Here is an 8,188-nt window from a genome sequence, read left to right as displayed (position 1 = left end):
CCCCTCCAGGATCGTGTTTGCCAGCCAGTCCTCCAGGGAAAACTCCATAATGGGGGCTTCTGCTCCTTCCGGTAGGCCAATGATGCGAACATTGTTACACCTCGATTGGCATTCAACATTGTTTACTCTCGCCTTGAGGAGGGCCACTCCCCGCTTCAGGTTTGTTAATTGGGTTTGCCTGGCAGCCATTGATGGGCGTATAGCAGCAAGTGTGGACTCCAAGGTTGTTTTGATGTCATTAATGGCCTGCAGCAGGCAGTCTTATTTCCTAGGGAGGGGGGCTACAGCAGCTGCTCCATTCTGTCACTTAGTACCTGTTGAACTGATTAGGGGCTGGAGCCGATAGCCCCAGATGTAGAGTGCCACCTCCCCTGGGACTCAGTAGCTTCAACATACTGCACTGTCGCTGCATGCTGTTATTGCCCACAGTCAAGCCTCAGTCGCGCCACAAGCAGGATGCATTGCGCCTTTGACCTGGGAATCTAGGAGTGACAGCGCCTACTTGAATGAGTCTAGCCACAGGGAGCTTCGGGCGTCCTCTCCACCCCAGTGTCAAAGCTCCAGTCTGTCTGTCGCTGCTGGGAGGAGGTGGAAAACATCCGTACTTTGGGGGGTCTAACTATAAGCTCTGTCCCCCTCCCCCATCTGAGCACCTCTGGCTGGTTGTCAGCGGCAGGCCAACATTATTGCATTATTTCATCTGCCACCGAAGGCCCTCACCTGGTTTCCCTTGATACGCTGCCTGTGCTGCTCTTGTGCTCAATGAGGTGGGCTGCAGCTGTCGAGCCCTCAGGACTGGCCAGGCAGTGGGGTAGACAGCAGTGAGCAAGGCCACGTGGAGGGCGATCTCTCCAATGCCATGAACCGCAGGGGCGCAGACCTCGTCCAGTACTCAGCCACTGCAATGCTCACACTGCCATAAGGCGCTGCAGGTCTATGAGGGATCGACCCAAGTACCAGACGCAGGGGAAGGAGGCACACAACTAAGGACAAGGTCGTTTTCGCTTGGCACGATGCTCGGATCAGAACGTGGCCCTCGCACTACACCCATTGCTATCAGGTGCTGCAGTTCCACCCCTCGGCAACTGTGCGAGCCTGCTTGGTCTCCTGAGTCATGGCCTACTGCTACCCAGTGAATGCTCCTCCAGTCCTCTGAGCCTGGTTCCAATGCTCAGGGCCCCCCGCGAATCATTGCAGCTGACATTTCTTATTTTCCGAAGTAGTGAATTGGTCTATTTTAAGGGAAACACCAGACACAAATGACAATGTGTAACTTTTAATTCCTTAAGATTCTCTTGTGAATATCTGCCTCAATCTCCTACATGTCTAGCAAGTAAACTGCCTCGATTGTCAGATTACTTGCTATCAGCAACCTACTTATGGCTTGAGCGTTTAGAAATCAGGTCCTTGAGGCTGAACATCTTTGCTTGCTCACATACTATAACTGGCAATGACAGTATTGAAAGTAGGAAGGACTCGGGCAGGTAAAGCACAATGAGCTCCAGAAAACTAATGTAATATAGGACTCCTTTTGAAAACAACATGCTCGAAGTGAGACAACTTTGCCTGAGCTTCCCATCCAGTGAGGGATGCAGTGGTCACTGCTGGCAGTGATGTTTTCCTATATGAGGCTGAGACACTTTTAATAATTTCTTGCAAATCAAATGTGAAAATGTGCTTTTTACAGATGGATAGAGCACATCCAATCTCCTTGATTGGGGACACATCTGATGCAGCACTAACCTCCCGAGTTTCTCTCCTCTTACCCATTGCTAGGACGAGTCTGGGCAGCGCATGTGCTGCTCTGAGAGGCATGCTGTATTAAGGTAGGGACTTGAAGCTCTGCCCACATTTTTCATTGGTGTGTCATTGTCCATAGTGAACTGTGGCTGTTCAGTGGTCAAAAGGCTTAGTATTCCCTCCTTAGTAACCCCTTGCCTCATTTTATAACCTCCCTTTGCGACACCCCCTGCTACGTGTAGTTGTTGCTCGACAGGCTTTAATTACAGCAGGTAGGACACGCTCCCTTCTAACAATTTTTTTTCATTTTTAGTGAAGTCTGGTCTCCGGAATGGTGGCCAGCTAGTCTTGGCAACTGCCCATCCCCAGTCAACAAAGTGAAAAATCTGGGTATGATACTTAACAATAGGTTAACGTTTGACACCCAGACTAATAAACTAATATCCTGAAAATGATTAGGAAGCTCATGCAATTCATTCCCTTTGACTCCGATAAAACGGTAGTCACGACGCTGGCCCTGTCAAGGTTAGACTACGGGAATGCTCTGTACGACGGGATGCAAGTACAGCACTTAGCCAAACTGCAACGCCTGCAAAATGCAGCAGCAAAGCTGGTACTGGACATTCCCAGGTCTGAACCTATTACACATCATCTAGGTGTCCTACATTGGCTCCCTATGGTAAAAAGAATCACATTTAAATCTGTTTGTCTAGCATACAGAGCCCTTCATGGTTCTGACTCTCAGTTCTTAAGAACGCACCTCAAACTATACGAGCCAACGAGGAAACTGCGATCCAGCCAGGCAAAATTGATTCCGATACCTCATTTCAAACAGGCCAGGTGGTAAGGAAGAAGCTTCCTGCTACATGCAGCTAAAGACTGGAACCTGCTCCCACTTGCAATCAAACACAGCAACCCCCTGCTTTTGTTCAGGAAACTTATAAAAACATGATTATTCATATCTGGTTAGTCGGTTTCTCTCTGCTGCCCTAGTCTTCCCGTATCTCCAGCGCCAAGACGCCCATGGGCATATGTGCCCCATTATGGAGTTTCCCCTGGAGGACTGGCTGGCAAACAATAAATCAAATCAAATCATTTTTATAGCACGCATGTGCAATGCAATAGGTCTCACATTTGTGAGAGTTTAATCTATTGGAATTGTAAATGACAATGCCTTTTATCTGTTTCAAAAGCAACAAATACATAAAAGGAATTGTCATTTATAATGCCAATAGCTCAAACTCTCATAAATGCGAGACCTATTGCATTGCAAATGCTTGTTTTGAGTGATAGTGAAAAGAGTTAACAACTGGGCTGTGAAGTGTTTGCTTTTAATCATAACTGTACTTACACAGCCATTAGTACCCCTAAGAAGGTGTTGAAGTGACAGTTATTTAAAAAAGAAATTGCAGTACATAAGCCCTGGTATTCCTGAAATCTACATTTTGGAAGAACCATTTTATTGTAAAACTATTTACATAATTTGTATCAGTCTATATTTCACTGTGTGTATTGCAAGTGTAAAATAATGACTTACATACTCACAGTGCTTTCTGTCACAGTTGTGACCTCATAGCGCTACAAATACACTATTCTCCACTGCACCAACCAAGATTTAATTCTGTGTCTCTCTGGTTACACACAGACCTCTGCAGTGCATTAACTAATAGAGGTTTCATAATTTACTGCAGTGCATTTCCTACTGAGTAATAACTTTTTTACATTTAATTTTTACTTACAATGCCCCATTATTTTATATGTAGGTACCTGATGGTGAAAGACCTAAAAAACATACAGAATATTTTGGGGCTTATTTATGAGAGGCTTGCGCTGCCAGAGCACCAGTTTTATTGATGCTCTGGTGGCGCAAGCGTCTCAACCATTTCTATGAGGTGGCGCAAAGTCACCCTGCGTGGCTTTGCATGGCCTCATCGATATGGAGTAAGACAAAGCAGGGGAAGTTGCTGCCTTGCCTAACTCCGCATCAAGGAGGTGTTCCATGTGTGCTGCGTGGGTCTTCCCACGCAACACCCATGGATTTTGATGCTGCCCCATAATTACAAATTCACTTAAATCTGGGGCAGCATCAGAAACGTATGTTTCCCCAGTGAAAAAATGTCTCCTCATTTTTAACTCTTTCCATGTTTGCTGCATTTTGCAGCTCACATAGAAAGAGGAAAACATCTCTCAGGATTGTTTTTGTGGAGGAAGGTTCTCTTCCTGCGCAAAAACATTCCTGCCTATGTTGGTGCTAGGCAGCAATTTGTGCGCCAACGCAAGAGGAAAGGACAGGAATGGACCGTATTTCATAAATATGGTGCATTCCTGCATTCTCACATTGGTGCAGAGCAGTGCAGCAAGAAGTCTGGCCGCACTGCCCAACGCCAATTCCTCATAAATGAGGCTCTTTATTTTTAGCTACACCGCTGACCACGCCCCACTCTCACTGACCTACGGTTGGCTAAACACTGTTTAATATTATATTCCCACTGTAAAAATTATTTTTTGTGGGAATTGGAGGCGTTTATGGTTGTCGGTGATGAGGAGTACCAGGTTCTAGAAACTTTGGTCAAGAGGGGGTCCTTACTTCCAAAAAGGTTTGACAATGGGGTCTCGAGATCAAAAAGTTTGAAGACCTCTGGTCTAATGGAAGTAGAGCAAACGTGGGCCAATCAGAGCCCACACTGCGGGAGGGCGTAAGTGAATGCGGAAAAAACAGGGAACTCCTTTCATCATTCGCTCTAGGAAGTGACATATGTCTCCTTCTGAGCATGTTTCATTTTGGGATTATTTTGAATGAGGCCATGGGCAGTCAGTTGTAGTTTAGTGACTGATGGTGAAGTGGCCTTATCTAAATGGCGTGTGCCAGCCGATTGGGTACTTATCCAGGTGAGAGGTTTCTGTCTTCAGTCACCCAGGCTCTCCCATCTTTTGAGTACCATTTCTTTCTCTTAATTGCCTCAACCGTTCCATATCTTTTTCTCTTTGCTGCTGCCCCTTCTCTCCCCACTACACTTTCTCTATTTGCCCTGAGTTCTGCGTCTGTCAGGCCTCTGACCACAATTTTACTTTCATGTTTGCTGCTTTCCAATCCACAGAACATGATCGAGCCTTCTGGATATAACTCATCCCTCGCGCCGCCTTGGCATTTCAGAAATGGTTGGCATGCTTGGACCTTCTGCTGCCCACTTGTATCCTTCTGTTGCACTATTCACAGTGTTGTCTAACACCATCACACCCATCCAGGCTGTTAACTGTTTTAACTCTTCCCTGCAGCATGGTACTTAATTGCGTGGTCTGAGCTAGTAACAGCTAGAGCTTCTTGGTCTGCTTTGGATGTTGCCTTTATTGTGTTGGTATGGGCTATTGCTAATCTCCCAATACTAATCTACTGTCTCATTTATCTCACTTACCCTCCTCTATAATTCTTTATTTTAAAGGGGTAATCATAGACGCACAGCACATTAAAAATGTCACTGTTACAAAAAACTGGAGATGCAGTAAAAACCATCAAGCAGTTTCTACGTTTCTGTAACTCATATTTCACAACTATTCACCAAGCTACAACTTACAACAAAAAAAGGCTTATTATTAATCACATAGGCGAAACCTAATGCATTTGCCAATGTTTGTTTCTTGTGCAACATCTGATACTTTTATAGTGCATACTGTGAACGGAGTTGCCTCTGGGTATCTGGAAGAGTTCAGATTATAGGTGGGTTGCAACTCTGGAGTTGAGGTTAAAGCTAGTGAACTTTTATCACAGTGCCTCTTTGTAGGTCATAAAGTTATATTGCCTACACCCTCATGAAACCTGCTGCTTCCCTGCAAAGCGCATAGACCGACTGAATTGAAATTATCATTACTTTATGTGAAGGAGAAATACAGGTGTCTAAATACTGCTGTATTTATCAGTGAGGAGAGAGATAATGAGGGAATACAGTGAGTGAGAATACCGAAGGCGTGACACAAGGAAGTAATGCAGAAAGATAAGGTGAAGACAGTGGTGATGATGAAGAACAGGACATGTTAAATATACAGATGGAGGATTTCCAATAGGTGTAGATACTGAGGAAAATCTTTCCTGGAAGCCTTTGATAAACAAATATATGTGCAGATGGAGCTATAATGATTGCATTATCATAATAATCATTACCACTATAATCATAACCCTTTTTCTATCTTTTTTAGGACTTTCAGGGAGCGAAGTGCTAGCGCTAACATATCTGCAAACCTGCAGCAAGCACTTCAGCGGCTCACAATCACTGGACTATAGGAACCTGGGGTGAGTGTGTGTGCACTAATGATGAAGAATGTAATTATTTGGTGTTGTCTGACTGTAATCATTCTTGTTATATGTAAAGTACCCTGCTGCCTCCCCAGCTGGAACTGTGCTCTATGAATACCATAAATAAATGCATGAATAAATAAATAGATTAAATATGTAATGATAAAATAAATACATATGTTGTGCAGTTGGTCTATAACATCTGCCCAAAGAAAACATAAGGATTTGACATGACATTGTTGTGTCATTTTATAGTGCTTGTTATCCTCCCTGGTGTCTTCAGTTGGGTGGCATGGAACTAATGTGGCAGCCGAACCCCAATATAATCTTGAACCCCAATATTGCAAAACCCTAACATTTACCTTGGGCAATTCTGCTTTGCAGTCCTTCACATTGATCCAGCTGCACCAGACCACTACTTTAGAAAAACTATCTTAGAAATTGGGACCACTTAAAAAATTGTGCTCTAGATCACAATGTTTAACTAGGTTTACTACAGAATAATTAATAAAACCTTAGAGGAATGCAGCTTTTAGTTGTGAAGACTCAGAAAAACAGAATCATAAATAATAGTTGTGAAGACGCAGAAATACAGAATCATAAATCATAGTAGAACTCTAGTCAGTTAATAAAAGTCCCTCAAAATTCTTGAAATTGTGAATGTGCTGCTGGGAACTGGTCTCCCCTCTCTCTAACGAATTCCCTGCCAGCTATACGCTGAGACAGCACACAAACACTACCTAATCTTTTGCTCTGTGGCAGTTCTTAGTTTTGATAAATTGGAGCCATGCACTCAAATGAGGATAAAAGAAAAAAAAAATCCAATTTTCAAACTCAAGAAGGGTACAAACAAATCTTAGTGAAAAAGAAAAATCTCAGAATACTCGGACAAAATCTCAGGAGGAAAATGAGCAGTGACCCATAATCTTTCAAAACCAGTGCTGTTTATACACACTGTATACATATTAATTCATAAAACTGCAAATTCAGCATAGTATGACCATGGTTAGCTCCCACGATCAAACAAATATATTTGTAAATTTGAAGAGTTCTTAAAACTTACCCATTTCTTAAGGTAAGAGAAATCTTCACTTGCTTCCTCCTCAGCAACTGCCGTCCGGAGATGTTCAATCCAATATGAAACATTTATTAAACAATAGCCTATAGAATCCTGTTCTTTTGCATGCTTGGGGGCTGATTATGATGCGGTCGGAAACGGACCACATTGTAATCTGCCGGTGGGATTTCTTTCCAACCGACCCATTTGATGGAGTTGGTCTGAAAGCAATGCAGCCTGTCATTCCACCTTCCAACGGGTTCCGAGAGCCCGTCTGCCAGTCGGAATGCTTTTGATAATCCCAAGGGTAACTCTTTCCGCCCGAGGGTTTACAATGTCAGATTCCGACAGCCTTTCTTCGCCGGCCTTTCCGACAAACAAAGGCTGTTGTAGCTCGACTTTGGGGGCCCCCAGCAAGGGGCCCATGGGTGCACAGCCTCCACTTGTAGGGAGAGGGGGCACCTATGGTGCCCTCCTGTTGATCCCTGCACCCCGTGGCAGGCACCTTGAGGTGCCTGCCACAGGGTGGAAGGATGAACTGCTCCTCACATTTTTACAGTGGGAGCATGCATTCTGGCCGGAACGCATGCTCCCATTGTAAAGTATAGGAGCATAACCGAACAGTGTTCGGTCGCATCCTAATTAGTCGGTCGGGACCACCGACCGGGTGTCGGTCGGTCCCTTGACCGAGACGATGTCGGGCGGAGTTTCCCACGCCCAACATCATAATGGGGCCCTTAGTGTGGAACCTTCTGCGGAAATACTTCAAATGATACTTTAGGGACAAGATGGAAAGTTTCATTCACAATACACGCTTCCTATTCTCTCTAATACTAGAATCTATTGACATCATTGCTATGTTTCACAGAGGCTGTGAGTAGAGAAGACTTGCAGAGTGTTGCTAATTAGGAGGGGAACATGAGCAGGAGTGTGATGAGCAATACTCCAGAAAAGGCATCCAATATAATTAAACTATGTCTCTCATTGAAACTGTGGCATATTATACTAAAACATGTTCACAATCATGAATGAAATAATCATCTTGTTTCAATTCCAAAATCATTACTTAATCAGTTACGGTCATATGCATCATTAAAGTTACT

General features: G+C 44.1%; 1 protein-coding gene across 1 annotated transcript in view; it reads left to right on the top strand.

Annotated features, from left to right (window-relative positions):
- Window positions 1-5,929: 5,929 nt before the first annotated feature.
- The window catches only part of LOC147663287 (TRAF-interacting protein with FHA domain-containing protein A-like), a 35,505-nt gene continuing 33,246 nt past the window's right edge, over window positions 5,930-8,188 (top strand). The window contains exon 1 of the mRNA XM_086950556.1: window positions 5,930-6,025. The gene's annotated coding sequence lies outside the window, so the exon portion shown is untranslated. The remainder of the gene's footprint in view (window positions 6,026-8,188) is intronic.

This window comes from Lissotriton vulgaris, unplaced genomic scaffold, assembly GCF_964263255.1.
Source record: "Lissotriton vulgaris unplaced genomic scaffold, aLisVul1.2 SCAFFOLD_4312, whole genome shotgun sequence".
NCBI classification, from domain to species: Eukaryota; Metazoa; Chordata; class Amphibia; order Caudata; family Salamandridae; genus Lissotriton; species Lissotriton vulgaris.
The sequence above is the reverse complement of the archived record's forward strand: the minus strand, read 5'-3'. Positions and strand labels throughout refer to the sequence as shown.